Raw genomic sequence first — 20,264 nt, forward strand, 5'->3', positions numbered from 1 at the left:
ACATACATAAGCCAGTAAGTGAACACTTCAATCTCCCTGGTCATTCTATTACAGATTTAAAAGTCACTATCATTGAACAAAAAAACTTCAGAAACAGACTTCAAAGAGAAACAGCAGAACTAAAATTCATTTGCAAATTCAACACCATTAATCTGGGCTTGAATAGGGACTGGGAGTGGCTGAATCATTACAGAAGCAGCTTTTCCTCTCCTGGAATTGACACCTCCTCATCTATTATTGGGAGTGGACTACATCCACCCTGATTGAATTGGCCCTGTCAACACTGGTTCTCCACTTGCGAAGTAACTCCCTTCTCTCCATGTGTCAGTATATAATGCCTGCATCTGTAACTTTCACTCTATGCATCCGAAGAAGTGAGGTTTTTACTCACGAAAGCTTATGCCCAAATAAATCTGTTAGTCTTTAAGGTGCCACCAGACTCCTTGTTGTTTTTACAGAACTGCAGGATATTATTAATGCCCAACTAAAGGTAATTTCCTATCTTCCCTCCCAGCTCAGGGCTGAAGTACAATGAGGAGGTATTGTGTGAGAGAAAATATGTGCTGCTCAATTCATCAGTCATCAGTGGGATTCACATTCTGCTCCCATCCAATTTTTAAGTTCTCAGCCATTTATGAATGACACCAATGTAGTGCACAGGCTTTCAGCTACAGTGGCATGCATCTATGCCATGCCAAGAGTCCTAGACCTTTGTGATATCAGAGGTAATGCAATCAATCACCACTCTTACTCTACGGCTAATTTGCATGCAACAATTTCATTGGTTGCATGAGACTGCACAGATTGTGGTTTATTTGGCCCATCTGCCATTGTTCTTACAGCATGGGGTTTCAGCTACTAATGTATATGTAATGTGACATCCATACTGATTATCAAGAGTAGGAATCAAACCTGGGACTTCTGGATCTAAAAGCATGAGCTACTATTGAAAGACCTACTTGTTAGCTAGAAGTCACTTGACACATAATCTTTTATGCCACTAGAGGGAGACAGAGAGCCACACTGTCAACAGGTTATCTACATGATCCAATAGGTTTATAGGTTTATATTAGAGTATATTTTGGGTGTAACACAAGGGACCTACAGGTCACATCCTGTATGTTGAGCTAAGGCAAAGTTCGCATACATATGTTTGGGACCTTTCACCTAGATAGATGGTGATGAGCTAAAGCATAAGGTCCATATATGGCTGTGACCTTTAACATGGAGGATGCATTAAAGCAAGTTGGCATAGGGGCTTCCCTAAGTTCATACCCTTTTAAACTTATCAGGTACACCACAACTTTGAAAGAACTGAAATAACTGGTTAGGACAGAAATAACAAACGTGATACCTAACCATAAAAGGGCCCTGGTAACGAATGCCCATATATGATAGTAAGTTAATATCACTGATATACTAACCTATAGGAAAAAGACACTCCAACATTAGTAAGGTGAGGAAATATAAATAAGAAAAAGGGGGGAAATCCCCTTCTGAATATGCATCAAACATAGCGTAATGTATTATAAAAGTGGCATCCCAGCCTAGGGGCGGTAGGAGAGAGAGAGGCCTTGGAGATGCCAGAATCATGGCCACTGGTGATGATGGGGAAGATGACGGGGAAGATGACGGCTAACATTTCAGGTTGTTTTACAGGAGATGGTGTGAGTATATGGATCTGCAGATGTACATTCTGTAGTATATCTATCTATCTTACTAAGTTGGGGTATTTGTGACTGTGCTAAATGTATTTGTAAATTGTAAATGTAAATTATATTTGTAAATATAAAAGAGTTCCTATAGTGTGAGTGTTGCAACTGTGCACATCAGGGTTCCCAACTATATAATAATTAGAATAATACTGGGCCTGCTCTTGAGGCAAAAACCTGGCAGCCCTCAAAGTAATATTTGGGGATTCTCCAGTAATCAATATAATTAATACACAATCTAAAGATTGGGCAACAGTGGGCCAATTGGGACACCTATGCTGAGAGGCAACTGCTGCTTCTTGCACATAACCAACTCATCCCTAATTTTAGTGCCAAGGTTTTAAACACACTTATGAACTCCCATAGGAATGATATCAGTGCCTGCAAAGGGCTAGCCTGAGTGTTTAAATAGGTGGTGGGAGCTGTCACATTGGCATTGTTTCTGATATTGATTTGGAAACATCTTGTCCCCACAAAGCTATCAGAGCCACTGGCTCTTTTTTACAGACCATTTGAAATGATCTAGAGGTGCTGTTTGCCAGAAGCTGGGAATGGGCGACGGGATGGATCACTTGATGATTCCCTGTTCTGTTTATTCCCTCTGGAGCACCTGGCACTGGCCACTATCGGAAGACAGGATACTGGGCTAGATGGTCCTTTGGTCTGACCCAGGATGGCTGTTCTTATGAGGGAGAAGAGAGTGAGCACCTCTCCTCCTTGTAGCTAACATGTTCTTGGGGGGAAAGGGGCAGAAGTGGAAACAGCCTGAGTGAGGGCATATGTCTGTCTCAATCTCGTCTACAGCCTGTCCCCTGTTTTGCTATCTATTTATTTAAGGGATGTGGCACAGGTAATGGATCTAAGGAGCAGACATGTGTTGCCTTGCTTTTGCCAAACAGTCTCATTTAATCCCAGCAATGGAGAAACCCTGACCCCCCGCAAAAACTGGGGGCTGTGGCATAGGAAAGTTTATGGAACTGGGGCACCCGTCAACACATTCCAGTGACCAAATCAAAGGTAAAATTCATCATCCATAAAAGAGGATCTGCATCTATAACTGGGATTCTCATCAGGAAGTGAGGCAGAGCGAGAAAGGATGGTCTTGTGGCTAACACATTGTACTAGGGCTCAGTAAATCTGTGATCAGTTCCCAGCTCTGCCACAGACTCCATGTGTGACCTTGGGCAAGTCACCCAAGCTATGTCTATACTTATGGCGGCATGTAGAGAACAGGTGCCACATGCCGTGAGGAGAGGCTTTGGCAGGGTGGAGGCAGCGGGGAAGGACTCTGGCAGTGGGGAGCTGCGGGAGCCTTTCACTATGGTGGGGTCAGGCTCCAGCACCAGGGAGGCAGCCGGACACTAAACTGCAGCGTAGGTGTGGGAAGCCAAGCTTGGGTGTGTAGAGGGCCCATGAGGGGTATATACTCTGGGGGTTCAGTCATGTAGGACACTCTACTCACCTAAGCAGTGCCTCACTGTTTACACCTGTGGTAGTTGGGCATGCAGCATCTGCACAGTACACAATGCCAAAAGTGTAGATCTTCTCTTAGTTTCTTTGTGGCTCAGTTACCATTGGTGAAAGGGAGACAATAAGTCTTCCTTTCTCCCCACCTTTTGCCTGTCTTGTTTGATTATACTGTGAGCTCCTTGGGGCAGGGACTCTCTCTTACTACGTACAGCACCTAGCACAACAGGGCTCTGACCTTGGCTGAGGCCTCGAGCTGCTACAGTAATAAAAATGAATAATGCCAAAGCATATGATCCTGAATAAGACGTGTACATTGCCCTATAGCAATCTGTGCAGGCAACATGGGTATTAAAGAACAGATGCTGGAACTTACCAAATGGGAAGAAACAAATATGAAAGAACAATATTCTTGAGAGAAGCTGCTCATAGAATTAGACCTATGGCCTAATGGACAAGCAAATGAATAGCAGGCCTGAAATCCTAGGGAATAAGCTGCATGGGAAGAATGGGTTATACTTCATGTAGACCTTTACATCTGTGCCAAGTGACTGTAAAATATTACTATTCTGGTGTGGCACAAATGGATACTTTGTAAGAAGTGGGCGATAAATCTGTCCAGGATGTTAAAGAGAAAAGGGACTGATGCTGGAAAAGTATCAACATCCTAATATTAAATTTGACAATGTTTTACCACCGAAGAGCTGCTTGTGGAAGGAGGCAGCCTCTAGCTAGAAAACACTGTGCTCTGCCTTGCAGCTTAATTCCTCAGAAAAGCAATTTAGCATGTGTCAGCTTTACTAAAACAATGGGCTCTCCAATATGGATTGATTTATCCTACACCTGAAGGCCTGTAAGGACATGGTTACTGAACAGTCCTCTGAAGACAGAGAAGAGATGTGAAAGGAGAGGATATCATTAAATGCAACTTAGACAAAAATTGGTACTTTTAAATTTCACGCGCACACACACACACACACACACGAGTTGCTGTAAAGTGAACACTAATAATGGGCCAGAAAGCAGGAGGCAGTATAGAAACACAGTCTGTCATACAGTGTGAAGATGCATGCAGAAAGGTCCAGTAACAGGCAGTCCTCAGAGTTAAGAGGTTTTTCTCCCCATGGAAAATTTCTACATTTCAACAAGAAAAAGCAATTAAAAAAAATTTTTTTTTGATAAAAACTTGAATTTTTCTGCAGAAAGAGGACAGGGTTCACAAACAATTGGGTTTAATCAGAACCCCAATTTTCTGCTGGAACCCAGTTTAGAGGGAAAACTTGCAGCCAGCCCTAATGATTACTCTTAATACCCTATAAGTGGGATTTTCTATAGTGAAGTCAGTGGCATTGACAGCAAAGTATATCTAATTAACACATAACATGACACACATAGATGGGCTGCCACTAGCAGGGACTGAACCCATAGTCTCTGGGCCTAACAAAACAAGCTTCTATGGCCCCAGCTAAAGAACGCAGCTTTCTTAGCTTAAGGGGCAGTAGTGGATTCTAAACCTCTCTACATGGACTAAAAACTAGAAGGAGACAAAGAACCAGACTGCATAAGCATGAATTACAAATATCTTAGCAAAGGATGGTGTCATAACTATAAAGGGAAGGGTAAAAGCCCTCCTGTGTACAATACTATAAAATCCCTCCTGGCCAGAGACACCAAAATCCTTTTACCTGTAAAGGGTTAAGAAGCTCAGGTAACCTGGCTGACACTTGACCCAAAGGACCAATAAGGGGACAAGATACTTTCAAATCTTGGTGGGGGGTAGGCTTTTGTTTGTGCTCTTTGTTTTGGGGGTTGTTTGCTCTTGGGACTAAGAGGGACCAGACATCAATCCATGTTCTCCAAATCTTTCTGAACAAGTCTCTCATATTTCAAACTTGTAAGTAACAGCCAGGCAAGGCATGCTAATTTTATCTTTGTTTCCTTAACTTGTAAATGTTCCTTTTGCTAGAGGGTTTACCTCTGTTTGCTGTAACTTTGAACCTAAGGCTAGAGGGGGTTCCTCTGGCTCTTTGAATCTGATTACCCTGTAAAGTTATTTTCCATCCTGATTTTACAAAGATGATTTTTACCTTTCTTTCTTTAATTAAAAGCCTTCTTTGTAAGAACCTGATTGATTTTTCCTTGATTTAAGATCCAAGGGAGTTGGATCTGGACTCACCAGGAATTGATGGGGGGAAAGGAGGGGGAATGGTTAATTTCTCCTTGTTTTAAGATCCAAAGGTTTGGATCGGTGTTCATCAGGGAATTGGTGGAGAAGTCTCTCAAGGCTACCCAGGGAAGGGCTATAGTACTTGGGAGGGAGATATTCTGGGGGGGAGGTAGACAGAGTTTCCCAAATAACTCATAATTAATTTGCGTGGTGGCAGCAAAAGCAGATCTAAGCTGGTCTAAGCGTAGAGGTTCTCATGCAGGTCCCCACAACTGTACCCTAGAGTTTAGAATAGGGAAAGAACCTTCACAGATGGCCTAGATCAATGGTGTCCCAACCTAACAGCCACATTGTGTCCTGTGCATGGGCTGGTCACAGATGTAGGCCTTGTGTTTCTCTGAGTGCAACTGCTCTGGGTTAGCCACTCTAGCCGCGCCAGCTAACTGAGTTGACTAGCTACAGAGATGAAACTTTTCTGCATCCATTAAGGGGTGGGTGGCCCGTGGGTCCATGTGGCAATAGCAAATGGCAGTCAATACACCTTGAGAAGGACAGTTGGTTTTATTGTAAGCAGGTCACACTATACAAATGTAATCCTTCTGCCAGGTGTGACTGGCAACAGAAAGGGCTAGGTTCAATTTTCTAGAGGTTCCTTCTGACAATTTAAACAACACTGGCTCAAGCCCCACCCAGAAACCTGGGAAAGTGTATATACTACCTCGTGTGCCTCGATAGGCAATACTTCCCCACTCACAAGCACTGAGTACAGGAGTTTAAAACAAAGAGAGCTTTGGAGGAGCAGGGAGGGGGAAGAGACTAAACCAGGGAAAGCCAGCAATCAATAAATAAACAAATCCTATGAGGTAAGACACACACTTCCAGGGCGTCTTAGCAGTCATCTCAACCTCAGTCCTCCTCTGGCACTTGTGACTCGCTGAATGCGTTCTAGCCACTTCCCTGCACTCCAGCTCCCTGCCCGCAGTCTGTTGTCTTTGGTTGGTGGAGGCCAAGGATTCTGGCAGGTCAGTGGTGTCTGGGCTGCTCTGGGGCCTCTACCACAAGACCCAGCTCAGGTGATTTCAGCTTTGATTGCTAGATAGAGAGGCCCACACCAGAGTCCCCCAAGTAGGCTGCTGTTCTCTGTAGCTTCAGCCCAAGCTACCTCAGAGCCATCACCCGCACCAGTGCTGCCCGTGCACCGTCTGCCATCTCAAAGACATCTCAACTCTGCACCACCCACTGTTTTGTAGCTGTCTCAGCTCAACTGTTTAAAGAAGAATTGGTGGTATACAGGACGCTTAACAATATTCTTATCACTACAAGGGCAGTACCAAAAGAACTCAACAGAACCCTGCAGTCTCCATCAGGGTGACCCCTCACCCCAGGCACATTTGATGAAGGACCAATGAAACTTGTTTGTAAACCTTCCTCTGTACATGGTGCTCCTCAGATGTTCGTTTCTGGCTTCTTGCATGAAGTATGAGAGAGAGAAGAAGGAGGGCCTTCTCCCCAGATATTTCTATCCCCTCCTGAGTGTCTGTGCAGTGGCCCTTTTGAGGGAGAAAGTATCACCCATTTCCCTGCTTGCCCTGGCATGGGATTTTGTGCTCCCTCTTGCAGGTTGTGCCTCTTTCTGTTTGCAAATTGTCCAAGAACACTTTACAATTTTCTCCTATGTAGTTCTTGCTGACTTAATCATTTCCGTTAATAATTCTTGATCTGGAGTAAGCAGTTCATTGTTTTCATGATAAAGGCCCCTTTGACCGTAGAACAATATCTGGTATATAATATATTCAGGGAGGGGAAGGGAAGATGTAGATAGATTCAAATCCTCTTCCTAAAACTGGAGCTTACTGTAATTGTGGTCAGTCAGAACATATATTTGTCTCCTAAAAGCACCCAAGCCCTGTGCTCTGTCTTGTTTATCTAGACAGCCTCCCATCGGTAGTGAACCGCTACATGTATTTACAGCTGAGGAGGAAGGGGAAGTACGGTACTTGAAAGGCCCCAATTAGACTCCAGGGAGCACTCTGAGCTAAAGTATCAAAGGATGCCTGGCAGCACCACAGAAATACTGTTGGCATACTGTGAGTTGTGCCTGTGAAATAGCACCTCTGTCTCTGTGGTCCAAAGAGTCTGACAGCGGCCTCTCCAGAGTTTCTACTTCGCAAGGCAGGTTTCTCCTCCACTTACAGGCCCATCTCTTGCTCCTTGCTAGGGTTTTTCTTTCCTTTCTGATTCCTGCTTCTCTTTCTTTCCTCTCCAGTCATCAGGATGGAGGTGTCTCCTTTCTTGGATTCTTAAAGTCTAGTGAGATTACAGCAGGGGACTAGAAATCAGTACCCCTAGGTTCTCTTCCTGCCTTCGACACTGTCATTGACATGAGCCTCCCTATCTCACTTTTCCCATGTGCCAGATGGGAATAATTACATAGCCTCTCTCTACTGTAAAGCACTGGAAGGAGCCAGGCATGTAATACGATTATTAATCATAGTACAACAACAACAAACCGATATATTTGGGATAGGGTCTGGTTTCCACAGACCAGTTACAGTATCTCAAAGGAAAGCTCAGTGACAGAGCAGTCACTGCACCAGGTTCAATTGCTTATGCCAGGAATTGGGCAGAATTGCATACAGCTAGACTGGGCAGAATTTGATCGTTTTTTTTTATCATTTTGATGGATAATATTGATTTTTAGGTTTAAGCCTGTTTTTCAATTTTCATCAATTTAAATTTTCACAGTTGTGCAAAATTAGGGGGTTTAAACTTTTTTTTTTTTTTTACTTTTATTGATTTAAATGTTCACAGTTGCAGGAGGGACAGACAATATGCGTGTGTGTGGAGGGGGGACAGGCAACAATTATTTAATTACAGTAGATGTTGAGATTAAAAAAGCTTTATAACCATTGAAACACAAACTATTAACATCATATGTCAAAATTTTAGCCTTAAATCAAACTTGAGTAAGTTCTCAAGCAGCATTTTTCTTACTTTGCCAGGCTGTAAATATCAATAATTATCTATGGAACTATTTTTTCATTGGTTTGTGCGCGCTCGGTGAAATCAATGTTTATCGATATTTACTGATAAAAATCTAAACCTTCCAAGCCTCCAGAGAGCAATAGCCCAGTTGTTCTGGCGGGTGGATGCTGTAGAGACCTTCTCCAACTGACAAAGATCGTGTGACGTAGGTGATTTACTGAGTTACACTACGCGGTATTTCCAGCCAGCTGTGTGGCAGCTCCAAGGTAACATTTCTGCTATCACTGATGAAACATGGGGAGAATGACTCTTGTCACCATTAGATACTGTCAGTCTAGAAAATGCAATCTTCTCTCTGGAAAAGAATGATACAGTATCTCTCTACTGATGTGTGGGAGTGAAGATGAAGGGTACCTTTGCAAACGTGGGAGACAGAGAGAGGGTCAGGCATGGTCATGAATGCCAGGACTCTGAGTCTAGTGCCACCACATGGAGAGAGGTCAAGAGGGGAAGTGCCATGTCCTAGTCCTTCCTTTGCACTTGATAGCTGGGCTGGTCCCAAATAAGACTGGAAAGGGCACCCTGACCTTTGCCAAAGGGAGGTGCAATAACTGTGCCCCCATTGCTCTCCAGAGGGAGCTGGGACTGTCTGTAGATGAATGCTTCCACAAGTTCCTACTTGGGACGGCGTGCCTCCACACCTGCCTCTCCTTTGAGCTGTGTCCCAAAGGCACAATTTAGCCTCGGTTTTGTAGCATACAAGCTTACCTTCAATGCAAAGTGAAGGACTGTGAGAACCAAATATGTTATGGGTAAACTGCTTCTGGTTTATCAAATGCAAAATCCCAGCTACGTGTTTGCACATGGTCAGTTTATACCAGAGCAGGGCTTTAAACATGTACAGAGGAAAGCTGTGCGCTGACATTTTCAGAATATGCACCCTGAATATTAAGCCAACACATGAAGTTGCCAGCGCTGCAGCACAGAACAAGCCCTATCTTCCAAATCACATGCTCTTACTTGGTTTTTCAGCCCTTGTGTGAGTCTAGAGCTGATGAGAAACTTCTGATGAAACATTTTGTTGGAATTTGCCTATTTGGCAAAATTGCAACATCGTGGAGAGGGCTTGATTTTGCTGGCGTTCTAACAGGATCCAGGCAGGTCTCCATCTGAAACCTGCTTGGTTTCCTGCCAGCTCACCTGCCCGGCTCCTTGGCAGCCTGCCTGGAGAGCTGTTGGAGAGCCCAGGTTCCAGGGTTTGCAGCTCTGGATCAGCCGGCCATGTGGACTGCTCCAGGGCCAGGGACCCCAAATCTTCCAGTATCTGTGGCTCTGGGGCAGCCTGACAGGCGGACTGTCTGGGAGCTGGCACGGCATAACTTTCGGTGGAGAATTTTGAAATAGTTGGGTTTCATTCTTAATCAGAATGGAATCAAATTTCAAAATATCTAAAGCCTCTGTGAAACGGAATGACCTTCCCCTGCCTTGCTGTAAGTTTATCTCTATTAAAATTTTAGTCTCAATTTTTGGAACAGCTCCTCACATGCTGTCACTATAGCTTACGTCACGAATATTACTAACTTATGTTCCTACTAATTGCTGCGTGCTGTTTTTTCTTTTAATTTGCTGTAATTAGGAGGACTCATAAAAATAAAACAAGCTTGAGAATAAAAATATTCATTGCAAGAGGCGTAGTAATGCAGTAGGTTACTTCACTAGTTTTAACTTCTACAAAGGGAATCTACAGTAGGTTCAAATCCTGTCATAATGCAAATAAATGTGATAGTTTCCTATTTAATGAAGAGTGAAGCCGCCACACCATGTAGCACAACTGGCAGTCTCATAGAAAGAGCAGATAAAATGTACCCCTGGCCAGACTTGTACACTACTGAAGCCCTATTTCAAGGGCTTAGGTTGGACATAAATGTGGAAATCTTAGGCCAACATAATGTGCTAAATCTGGAAAGACACAGAAATGATTAATGTGCCCCCTATGCAAAGATGACATGCAAATTTGTGAAGCATTCCATATTTTGTGTGTGGATTCTCCACCACTGGGCATTTTAAAATCAAGATTGGCTTTTTTCTAAAAGATATGAAGTATCTCAACCAGGAATTATTTCAGGGAAACGCTACCGTCTGTGTTATTCACGAGGTCAGACTAGATGATCCCAGCGGTGCCTTCTGGCTTTATAATCTATGAATCATTTAATTATTCCTCATAACACCCTTATGAGATAGGAGGAGTGGAATTATTTCCATTCTATACCTGGGGGAACCAAGACAGCAAGAAGAAGAACAGGAGTACTTGTGGCACCTTAGAGACTAACAAATTTATTAGAGCATAAGCTTTCGTGGACTACAGCCCAATTCTTCGGATGCATATAGGATGGAACATATATTGAGGAGATATATATACACACATACAGAGAGCATAAACAGGTGGGAGTTGTCTTACCAACTCTGAGAGGCCAATTAAGTAAGAGAAAAAAAACTTTTGAAGTGATAATCAAGATAGCCCAGTACAGACAGTTTGATAAGAAGTGTGAGCATACTTACAAGGGGAGATAGAATCAATGTTTGTAATGGCTCAGCCATTCCCAGTCCTTATTCAAACTGGAGTTGATTGTGTCTAGTTTGCATATCAATTCTAGCTCAGCAGTCTCTCGTTGGAGTCTGTTTTTGAAGTTTTTCTGTTGTAATATAGCCACCCGCAGGTCTGTCACTGAATGACCAGACAGGTTAAAGTGTTCTCCCACTGGTTTTTGAGTATTTTGATTCCTGATGTCAGATTTGTGTCCATTAATTCTTTTGCGTAGAGACTGTCCGGTTTGGCCAATGTACATGGCAGAGGGGCATTGCAGGCACATGATGGCATATATCACATTGGTAGATGTGCAGGTGAACGAGCCCTTGATGGTATGGCTGATGTGATTAGGTCCTATGATGATGTCACTTGAATAGATATGTGGACAGAGTTGGCATCGGGCTTTGTTACAAGGATAGGTTCCTGGGTCAGTGTTTTTGTTCAGTGATGTGTGGTTGCTGGTGAGTATTTGCTTTAGGTTGAGGGGTTGTCTGTAAGCAAGGACAGGTCTGTCTCCCAAGATCTGTGAGAGTAAAGGATCATCTTTGAGGATAGGTTGTAGATCTCTGATGATGCGCTGGAGAGGTTTTAGTTGGGGGCTGAAGGTGACAGCTAGTGGTGTTCTGTTATTTTCTTTGTTGGGCCTGTCTTGTAGGAGGTGACTTCTGGGTACTCGTCTGGCTCTGTCAATCTGTTTTTTCACTTCAGCAGGTGGGTATTGTAGTTTTAAGAATGCTTGATAGAGATCTTGTAGGTGCTTGTCTCTATCCGAGGGATTGGAGCAAATGCGGTTATATCTTAGATCTTGGCTGTAGACAATGGATCGTGTGGTGTGTCCAAGATTGAAGCTGGAGGCATGTAGGTAAGTGTAGCGGTCAGTAGGTTTCCGGTATAGGGTGGTATTTATGTGACCATCGCTTATTAGCACAGTAGTGTCCAGGAAATGGACCGCTTGTGTGGATTGATCTAGGCTGAGGTTGATGGTGGGATGGAAATTATTGAAATCATGGTGAAATTCCTCAAGGGCTTCTTTTCCATGGGTCCAGATGATGAAGATGTCATCAATGTAGCGCAAGTAGAGTAGGGGCATTAGGGGACGAGAGCTAAGGAAGTGTTGTTCTAAGTCAGCCATAAAAATGTTGGCATATTGTGGGGCCATGCGGGTACCCATAGCAGTGCCGCTGACTTGAAGGTATATATTGTCCCCAAATGTGAAATAGTTGTGGGTGAGGACAAAATCACAAAGTTCAGCCACCAGGTTAGCTGTGACATTATCAGGGATACTGTTCCTGATAGCTTGTAGTCCATCTTTGTGTGGAATATTGGTGTCGAGGGCTTCTACGTCCATAGTGGCCAGGATGGTGTTTTCTGGAAGATCACCGATGGATTGTAGTTTCCTCAGGAAGTCAGTGGTGTCTCGAAGATAGCTGGGAGTGCTGGTAGCGTAGGGTCTGAGGAGAGAGTCTACATAACCAGACAAGCCTGATGTTAGGGTGCCAATGCCTGAGATGATGGAGAGTCCAGGATATCCAGGTTTATGGATCTTGGGTAGCAAATAGAATACCCCTGGTCGGGGTTCTAGGCATGTGTCTGTACAGATTTGTTCCTGTGCTTTGTCAGGGAGTTTTTTTAGCAGATGGTGTAGTTTCTTTAGGTAATTCTCAGTGGGATCAGAGGATAATGGCCTGTAGAATGTGGTGTTAGAGAGCTGTCTAGCAGCCTCTTGGTCATATTCCAATTTATTCATGATGACGACAGCACCTCCTTTGTCAGCCTTTTTGATTATGATGTCAGGGTTGTTTCTGAGGCTGTAGATGGCGTTGTGTTCAGCAATATATGTTCAATATATGTTCCATTCTATATGCATCCGAAGAAGTGGGCTGTAGTCCACGAAAGCTTATGCTCTAATAAATTTGTTAGTCTCTAAGTTGCAACAAGTACTCCTGTTCTTCTTTTTGCGGATACAGACTAACACGGCTGCTACTCTGAAACAAGACAGCAAGGTAAAGTCAAATAAAGCCAAGGCCACTAAGGGAGTTAACATCAGCACTGAGATTAGAATTCAAGAATTGCTGAATCCCAGTTCTGTGTTTCGATCCTTTGCCCCCCATTTCAAAAGCATACAGAGTGGAGTCTTTTTCCATGCACCAATTCTTGCCCATTGAATATTACCAGTGCTTAGATTCTACAATAGTAGATGCTTTGGAAAGGCAAATAAATGGAATTCAGTAAAGTTGTGTCTCTTGGATACAAATTGGCATTGAAAGTTTTCCTGTTTAATGGCAATTGAACAGCGCTCCTGGCACTTAATGGCAATTACTGTCCATAGCTTCAGGAAGCGAATGCTCATAAGTATTACATGGTCACACAACTTCATCCATAGATACAAATATGAATCTTCGTGCCCTGCACAGATGCCTTGCTGCTTCATTGTGAATGATGGGATTTTGAAGATCCAAAGCATAATCCCCATAGCTGAAAAATGAGGATGCACACTTGACAGTCTCCCTCTCTTTCTTTCCCTCTGACATGCCGTTGTTGGTTTCATGGAGTGCATCAGTACAGCTGCTGTCACAATGGACTCTCAAATTCTCTCCAAATGACAGAAAATCTGGATAGAGAGCTGCATATTGTTCCTGAAAAATACCAAATTCTTCTTCTTGTGAAGGGATTCTTCATGTGGATGTAAAGAAAAGAGAAGAGAAAGAAGCAGAGGTACTGTAGATATTACTAAGGCCAGGTATCTCCCAAAGTATCTTTGCACTGCACAGTGACCACGATCCTGGGTTTGATCCAAAAATGTGAATGCCCGGCGGTGCATTGCCTCACCTCTCCTCACTAGCTCCTTTCCTCTTACACCAAGGACTTCTGTGTAGAAAGGTCTCTTTTCAACCAGCTGTTATTTGGCACAAGCCCCTCTCCCAGTTTAGACTCACTGGCCTCATTCCCGCCTCTGGTCAAGCAGTACTAGGTGCAGCAGCTGAGGGGTGAGGCAAAGGTAGTATTATGGCACCTACTGGTTTGTGTCTCCATGAGCTTGGACCCAGCACAGGGCAAGTTTGGCCACTGGAATAAATTAGAGCCACCCAAAGGCTTTTCTGACTTATGCCCAGTTGCCCATGGCTCCAAGGAGGCAATATCTCCGATTGTGCCTCCTGCATCAGGGAGTGGGTGGGTGGCATAGAACCACAACCCTGGCTCTGTGCCACACGAGGATCTCCTTCTGTTGGGGGAATGTCTAGGTAGCTGATAAAATGGTGCAAAGGATTCATGGCAGACCTGACAACTGGGAAAATGCAGAGGTCACATGGGGGGTGGGGATGGAAGTTCCATCTTAGGAAGTGGGTGTGAATCAAGGGGAGTCTAAGTGAGACTATGAGTGTATACGTTCATTGACGACACTCACATGCAGAGGGGTCTCGGAAAAGGTGTAAGTTACACCATCTTAGACCCCCCCCCCCTTAGACCCAAATCTAAATTTGCCTCACTACCTCACACATAATACCCCTTCCTGCTGTTTGCTACTACGGTCAAACACAATGAGCTACATTCAATATGCTGCATAAATAGGCATAAATCTGAGCTCCTTGCCCTAACTTGGACTCCCTTACATGTAGTTAAGCTGGTCTAACGGAGTTTAATTTACATCACCTCTACACTGGGCCCAATATCTACAGCCTAGTCCACTGAATGAGGGAGCAACAGAATATCTGTGTGCATTGGCAAAATACTTGTCTTTTTAATATGCTTGTTAGACTCCTCCCATCAGAAGGATATTATTCCTGGATGTAGAGAGATGACCAGCGATTGGCTGACAACATCTAGAGCAATGTTTAAAGGTTTTGGAAGATCCTTTATACCTGGCATTTCAGAAAGTCAGGTGGACAGTTCGGCAGAGCTGTTCCAAGACAGACAGGTGAGCTTCAGCTGCTCGGGCAGCTGACAGTGAATCCATCAAAGAGGAGGAGTGCCTCCTCCCAGTTCTTTAATCATATAATGTGAAATATTCCTTCCAGCCTCCAAATCGCATTGTTTCACCAGCCAACCATGCAATTAGACTAAAAATGTAATTATAGAATGTTAGTGATTAAAAATTAAAACAACATTTGCACCACCTGGCCCTGAGTAGTGTGTAAACTAACTGACATGCATTGAAGGGCATCACTGATTTTCAAATGCTGTACACCAAAAAATCACATCAAGCCTGCTCCTTGGGAGTTTTGCTATTGATTTCAATGCGAATAAGGCAGGCCCCTAATTTGCTAAATACCAGTTGTCAATTTATTTAATGTAAATTGACATGAAACAGGTAAAATGGTAACGAATTATAGTGCAACCCAGTTCCCTTTAATGTCAACAGGAGATTTACCATTGACTTCAAAGGTACTGAGTTCAGCCCATACAGCACGACTTGATACACAGACAAAATATTCCAAGATAGTCTGTTAAGTGAGCTGATATCGAGGTGGCTTGTCTGGCCTTTGAAATTTGGGTCATCACCAAGATTCATTCCTATCCAAAAAGAATGGGTGCAAGTGCTAGCTAGGGTTGGCAGGTGTCCAGTTTTTAATTGAAACATCCAGTCGAAAAGGGACCCAGGCGGCTCTGGTCAGCACCACTGACCGGGCCGCTAAAAGTCCATTTGGTGGGGCGGCAGGCTCCCTACCTGGCTCCGTGTGGCTCCCTGGAAGCGGCTGGCATGTCCCTGTGGCCACTAGGCACAGGAGAGGCCAGGGGGGTTCTGCGCGCTGCCCCCACCCTGAGTACTGGCTTAGCAGCTCCCTTTGGCCACGTCTTTGCCTAGGAGCCAGAGACGAGGGACGCTGCTGCATCTGGGGAGCTGCCTGAGATAAGTGCCGCCAAGAGTCCACACTCCGAACCCCTCCCCGCACCCCAACCCACTGCCCCAGCTCAGAACCCTCTCCTGCACTCTAAACCTCTTGGCCCCAGCCTGGAGCCCCCTCCTGTACCCCAAACTTCTCATCCTTGGCCCCACTCCAGAGCTCGCTCCCCCAGCCAGAGCCCTCACTCCCCTGCACCTCAACCACCTGTCCCAGCCTGGTGCCCCCTCCCACACTCTCATTTCTGGCCGCACCCTGGATCCTGCACCCCCAGCCGGAGCCCTCACCCCCCTCCCATACCCCAACCCCCTGCCCCAGCCTGGTGAAAATGAGCAAGGGAGGGTGAAGGAAAGTGAGCATCAGAGGGAGGGGGGATGGAGTGAGCAGGGGCGGGGCCTCAGGGAAGGGGCGGGGCCTTGGAGAAGAGGCAAGGGTGTTCGGTTTTGTGTGATTAGAAAGTTGGCAACCCTAGTGCTAGCTAAATGGGAATAGGGAGGTGGGGAATACCAGCATATCTAATCCCCCTCCAGTGGCTTATTTATTAAAGATGAACTGAACTAGCTAAAGATTAAAAATGCTGGTTGGCACATACTAAAAGAAGACAGCTGGGGCTCTGAGTGTGTCTGTATCTACCCCCTACAGTGACACATTCAACCTGCTGGGGTTTGAGAAATTTGGCTTTTTTCTTTTCTAACGATTTTAACAGTACCTTACCCAAGCAGTGCACAGAATCAGTGCTCATAAATGCTGTATTGTGTTACAAAGACTGGCATGTCATCCATGTTCTTTAAAAATTTAAACTCTACACTGTCTGTGTATCCTGTCTTTGTCTTATCTGTCTGGCCAGGCAGTTACATTCATCATTGTGGTATCTGGACCTCAATCTCCAGATCTCTTTGGGGAAAAAAACAAGAGGACATTTTTTCAGCTGGATAATTTCCAGGTTTTGTGGCAAAAAAAAATAAAAAAAATAAGAGTTTGGAATAATAATCCTTTTCACTCACATATTACTTTTGATAGAAAGCTCTCAAAACTCACTTACCAAGAAGAAGTATTATTATCCCACTGCTAATAAAGGGCCTCTGAATATTTGATCAGGGATAGTTGCTCTCTTTTTCATGCAGATAATTATACCAAACTAGAAATGGTCAGAAATGGTAAAGATCTTTTGTGGGGAAAAAATCAAAATCATAAGGGCTGGAAAAAGAACAATTTATGTGTTCAAAAAAATTTTTTTTTCAAAAAAATTAAAATTAATAGTTTAGAAAATTTGCAGGTTTTTTTTCCTTTTTCCATTTTGCTACTGAAAAGGGGGATGGGGAAGAAAAAAGTGCAGGGAAAGGGAAAAATGGGAAATACTGAAAACTGGAGAAATGAATAAAAGGAAAACTGAAAATTGGATATTTGCGAGTTTCATTGAAAAATAGACCTTTTTGGTGGGAAAAATGAAAATCTTTGCTGAAAATGCTCATTATCAAAAAAGGCATTAAACCCTCCCAAAAATCTGTGTCTAGCTCAAATAACAATGGTTTCTGGGTGCATGGAGTTCAGGTTCTCAGTTAAAGAGATTTGCATTTCAGTATCTTTGGTAATTGAAGTGTTGTTTACATGTATCCATAGGATTTACCACTCAGCTCAAGATGTCTGACAGGTTGACAGTGGAAGGTTTTATAGGTGTTGAGAAAAAAGTTGGGGTTAGGTTCATTCCCTGGACTGAGAACACAGGATGTCTGGGTTAATATTAGGCTTTACTACAAGCGCCCTGTTGGTAAGTCACTTCATATTTCTGTGCCTTAGTCCCCCATCTCTTGACAATCCTTCCTTTGTCCATCCTGGCTATTTAGACTGTAAGCTCTTTCAGGCAGGGACTGGCTCTTACTAGGTGCCGGAACAGTGCCCAGTCCAATGGGGCCCTAATTTTGGTTGGGGCCTCTCTAGGCATTGCCAGAATACAAGTAACATGATTAACTTCCCATTTCTACCTGTACAGGCAAGTACAGTCGGCTTTCACAAGGGTTCCTCCTTTCAGATCGTGCCAGGGCTTCCCTGACATATCTCAAGTAGCAGTAATGCCACAAGCTGATCCTTCTCGTCACTGCTATGGCTGCACTGCGGTTTAGACCCACTGATCCTCCAATGCAACTTTCTGTAGGCTTCCAACTGGGTCTCCACTGTTTCTACAGCTGACACTTTGCTACATGACTCTCTTGTTAGGAGCTACTCACAAGCCCTCTTACTCCTGACATCCCGTTATTCTACCATCAGCAGAGGTAACTGGGCCAGGTGCTCTCTCAAGGTGAGGGGTAGTTTTTTCATATGGATGTTGATATCAGTGACATAGGTAGACTTTTTGCCATTTGAGATAGTTTTTTCCCCCCGAGCAATCACTTAGATCTATAGTTTGTATTGCAAATTTGCTCTTCTTTTGGATAGTGATAGTATCCCAGCCAAATGGAAATCATCGAAAAAATGTCCACTCAACTAATGGAGAGATTCCTTAGACCCTACCACTGATGATGGCCTGGCTATTCTTTCTGAAGTGTCTAAAAGTGAGATGTTTCAATATCAGTATGTGACTTGGGGGCAGGATCAAGCCCACCTACTTACATCAATGACAAACCCCATCAGCTTCAACAGAGCAGGCTAGAGTCTCTACTCCAGAGAGATTTCTCTCCTTTTCCTGAAGTCTGCCTGCGACGGAGGAGGAATTCTGAGTCCTGATGTTTCTATTCTCCAGTAGCTGCTAGTGGTGGCCCCAAGGTGGCTAGTGTCTTCTTGGTGTCTTCTTACTTTAAGTAAGTATTACTGATAATACTTGTGCTGCAAGGGTAGATTAGCTGCAATGATTTGCTGAGAGACCATATCAGCATCCTATCATACTTTGCAAGTCTCAGTCACCTGAATATTTATTTTTGCTAACGTGGCTCGATGTTGAAGACTCAGAGTACTAATAAGATTCATAGACTTTAAGGCCAGAAGGGACCATTGTGATCATCTAGTCTGATCTCCTGCACATCTGAGGCCACAGAACCTCACCCACTCACTGCTGTAATAGACCCCTAACCTTTATGGGGACAGTGAGGGATTGCGATGGGGGTGTTTTGACCTCTTTTACAGGTCACAAAGGGTGTAATATCTCTCTGTCAGGGAAACACCTCTGCCACATGGCCTAAGGGGAGAGACTGTCAGGGAAGAATGCCTAGGTCAACTGTAGTGAATTGGGCAGATGTTCTAGGAAGCCCAGGCTAGCTAGCCAATGATAGAAAAAGTCCTCCTTCCAATCAGGGACGGCTTTAGGCCAATTCAACCAATTCTCCTGAATTGGGCCCCCCGCCTAAGAGGGTCCCGTGCCCAAGCTCTGGTACAGCATACCGGCAAGAGCTGGTGCGCCATACCAGGGTGGCCCGGCTTCCCCAGGGGGCAATTCCCAGGCCCTTTAATTTGCCACCAGAGCCCCACTGCTGGAGCCCTGGGGCAGGGCTGCGGGGCTCTGGGGGCTATTTAAAAAGTCCGGGGCTCCCGCTGCCTCTACTGCCCCAGCCCTTTAAATAGCCGCCGGAGCCCTGCCGCTTCCCCAGGGCTCCTGCAGCTATTTAAAGGGACAGGGCGGTAGAAGCAGGGGAGCCCCAGGCCCTTTAAATAACCCCTGAGAGCCCTGGGATAGCGGGGGGCTTGGGGGCTATTTAAAGGCTGGGGCTCCAGCTGCCTCTGCTGCACCCCCTGCCCTGCCCTGCCCGCAGCCAGCCCCTGTCTCCAACCAGCCCTGCACCCCCTGCCCGCAGCCAGCCCCACACCCCCTGCCCTGCCCGCACCAGCCCTGCACCCCCTGCCCTGCCTGCAGCCAGTCCCGCACCCCCTGCCCTGTCTCCAGCCAACCCCTGCCACACTCCCCTGCCTGAAGCCAGCCAGTCCTGCACTCCTCTGTCTCCAGCCCTGCCAACCCCTGCCGCACTCCCCTGAAGCCCTGCCTGAAGCCCGCCCCACACACCCCTGTCTCCAGCCAGCCCCACACCCCTTGCCCTGCCTGTATCCAGACCCTACCTCCAGTCAGCCCCTGCCCTGCCTCCAGCCAGCCCCATGTCCACTGGTGCCCTGCAGTTCCCAGGGCAGTAACCCTGCACACCTGCTTCAATAAGGGGGACAGGGAGCAGCTGGGACCCACACATGTGCACACCCCCCAGGGAGTGGCGGGGACCCACACATGTGAAACGGAGCTCATTAATAACCGATCAACAGCATATATGACACAATGTACATAATATATAATTTTATTATTTATTTAACTATGGAAAGTAAATAATACATGGAAGAAATGAAAGGGTTTTTTTTACAGGTTTTTTTTTTTTTGTTAGTCATCCCTGCCGGGGCCCCGCCGAAAATGTTCGAATTGGGCCCCGCACTTCCTAAAGCCGGCTCTGCTTCCAATACTCTCATTTGGCTACACAAAGCCAACTCTTCTGTTTTTCATTTAGGGACAGTCCTGGCTAGGAGAATGCTTATTTATT

At 45.0% G+C, this 20,264-nt stretch overlaps 1 non-coding gene across 1 annotated transcript; it reads left to right on the forward strand.

The window, feature by feature from the left end:
* Positions 1–10,262: 10,262 nt before the first annotated feature.
* LOC135974431 (U6 spliceosomal RNA) lies at positions 10,263–10,367 on the forward strand. The gene has a single exon (XR_010591683.1). It is a non-coding gene; the product is annotated as a U6 spliceosomal RNA (small nuclear RNA).
* The last annotated feature ends 9,897 nt before the right edge of the window (positions 10,368–20,264 follow it).

The sequence above is a fragment of the Chrysemys picta genome, chromosome 11 (genome assembly GCF_011386835.1).
Source record: "Chrysemys picta bellii isolate R12L10 chromosome 11, ASM1138683v2, whole genome shotgun sequence".
Lineage (NCBI taxonomy): Eukaryota > Metazoa > Chordata > Testudines > Emydidae > Chrysemys > Chrysemys picta.